The sequence below is a fragment of the Henckelia pumila genome, chromosome 4 (assembly GCF_033568475.1).
Source record: "Henckelia pumila isolate YLH828 chromosome 4, ASM3356847v2, whole genome shotgun sequence".
Lineage (NCBI taxonomy): Eukaryota > Viridiplantae > Streptophyta > Magnoliopsida > Lamiales > Gesneriaceae > Henckelia > Henckelia pumila.
The window spans coordinates 17,167,461-17,170,435 of record NC_133123.1 but is presented as its reverse complement, the minus strand read 5'-3'; positions in this window follow the sequence as shown (position 1 = coordinate 17,170,435).

Sequence of the window (2,975 nt, the reverse complement as noted above, 5' to 3'; positions counted from 1 at the left end):
GAGATTCGTCACACTAACATCTCCTCAGATCGCATAGGATATCCACACTCGCAAGTATGTGGTGAATCCTTGACAACAATGCATCGACTCCTATATGTGTTGTAACTGTACCCAATCCCGACACCTGATGACCCCCATAGAGTCGGTAAACGAGTCAAAGCACAGTACTAGCATATAGAGTCTCCATGATGTTTCAAGTAGTAAGGACTAATGGTGTACAACCAAAACCGCGGACTTTATCCACTCGATAAGTGATAACCACTTGGAAAGTCCGGATAGGGTAGTTCGATTATTCATCCTATGAATATCCATTTGCATGCTTCGAACATCTCCATGTTCCCTACCAATGAAACGTGGTACTCCGCATCGCAAATGCTAGTCTCAAACTCGAGCGATCCTTATCCTTATTATCGGACGGCTCAATCGACTAGGAACAGTTTAGAATATACAGTGACTATAAGATGTATTTCATGATAGACATCTCCATGTTCTACCACATCTTACATACACTATGGTATATTCAAGGTCTTTATCAAAACAACAATAGTATATCACAATATAACAATATGAAGTAATATAAAGTCATTGCCATTAATAAAAGTGTAAATTACATTAAACAAAAGATCATTTGTACAAAGAGTCATCAAAGCCCATAGCCACAAGTTGGCTCACTGGGCACCCACTCTTTCAATCTCCCACTTGCCCTATAGCCAACTAGTCATACTACGTAGACCCATTGCTTCGCGATGTTTGTCAAACAATGGTCCTGGCAAGGGCTTAGTAAGCGGATCAGCGATATTGTCTGCAGAGGCCACTCGTTCGACAGTGATGTCTCCTCTTTCCACAATCTCCCGGATGATGTGGTATTTCCTCAGTATGTGTTTGGATCTTTGATGAGACCTTGGTTCCTTTGCTTGAGCAACGGCACCCGTGTTGTCATAGTACACCGGGACTGGACCAAAAAATTCAGGAATGACGCCCAACTCTTGGACGAACTTCCTCATCCAAACGGCCTCTTTAGCAGCAGCTGATGCTGCAATGTATTCAGCCTCAGTGGTGGAATCCGCTGTGGTGTCCTGCTTGGAACTCTTCCAAGAGACAGCACCGCCATTGAGCATGAACACAAATCCAGAGGTTGACTTCGAGTCATCCACGTCACTTTGGAAGCTAGAGTCGGTATAGCCTTCCAATTTCAGATCTCGTCCTCCATATACCATGAACATATTCTTAGTCCTTCGTAAGTACTTAAGAATGTCCTTCACGGCTTTCCAATGCATTTGACCGGGATTAGCTTGATATCTGCTCGTGACACTCAGAGCAAATGCTACATCCGGTCTGGTAGATATCATCCCATACATGATACTACCTATAGCTGACGCATATGGTACATGTGTCATATTCTCTATCTCTTCATCAGTCTTGGGACACATAGACTTGGATAGAGAAACTCCATGACACATGGGTAGATGTCCTCTCTTGGACCCATCCATTGAAAACCGTTTCAATATGGTGTCGATGTAGGTTGATTGAGTGAGTCCTATCATTCTCTTAGATCTATCTCTATAGATCTGTATCCCAAGAATGTAGGATGCCTCACCCAAATCCTTCATCGAGAATCTACCTGATAACCATATCTTTGTTGACTGTAACATCCCTACATCATTCCCAATGAGTAGGATGTCATCAACATAAAGTACTAAGAATGTCACAGCATCCTTAACTACTTTCTTGTACACGCACGGTTCCTCCGGGTTCTTGATGAAACCAAAATCTTTTATTGTTTCATCAAATTTCTGGTTCCAACTTCTTGATGCTTGTTTTAGACCATAAATTGATCTCTGAAGCTTGCATACCTTATGCTCGCTTCCCATGGATGTGAACCCCTCTGGCTGCTTCATATAGATTTCTTCCTTAATGTCTCCATTAAGAAAAGCAGTCTTCACATCCATTTGCCATATCTCATAGTCATACCATGCAGCTATGGCAATAAGGATTCTTATGGACTTGAACATTGCAACTGGTGAAAAGGTTTCATCATAGTCAACTCCTTGTCTTTGAGTGTAACCTTTCGCCACCAATCGCGCCTTGTAGGTCAATACCTTACCATCAGGCCCAAGCTTTCTCTTGTAGATCCATTTACACCCTATTGGAACAATTCCATCAGGAGGATCTACTAAAGACCAAACTTGGTTTGTATGCATTGAATCCAATTCAGACTGCATAGCTTCAAGCCATAAATTTGAATCCGCATCAGAAATTGCTTCCTTGAAGTTTCTTGGATCACATCCAATGTCGGGTTCATCTTGATCCCCTTCAAGAAGAAGACCATATCGAACAGGAGTTCTAGAAGTCCTCTCGGATCTTCTAGGTTCAGGCGTGTCCAGTAATGGTTCCTGAGGCGTAGGATCGTTATTTTGTATTTTGGGTTCTTCTCGAACTTCTTCGAGTTCCATCATCTCGCCTTTCTTATCCAATAAGAACTCCTTCTCCAAGAAGGTGGCATTCCTAGAAACAAACACCTTTGTTTCAGCAGGATAATAGAAATAATATCCGATTGAATTCTTCGGATACCCTACAAAATAACATAAGCTGGATCGACTATCCAACTTATCTCCCACTGTCCGCTTCACGTAAGCTGGACATCCCCAAATCCTCAAGTACGAATACTTAGGAGCTTTGCCATTCCATAACTCGTATGGTGTTTTGTCCACTGCTTTAGTGTGGACGTTGTTCAACAACAATACCGCCGTTTCAAGCGCATAGCCCCAAAACGAAGGTGGAAGCTCAGTGAAGCTCATCATGGATCGAACCATGTCCAATAAAGTTCGATTACGACGCTCCGATACACCATTAAGCTGTGGTGTCATAGGAGGAGTCCACTGAGAGAGAATCCCATTCTCTTTTAGATAGTCCAAAAACTCGGTACTTAAGTATTCTCCACCTCGATCCGATCGAAGTGCTTTAATACTTTTACC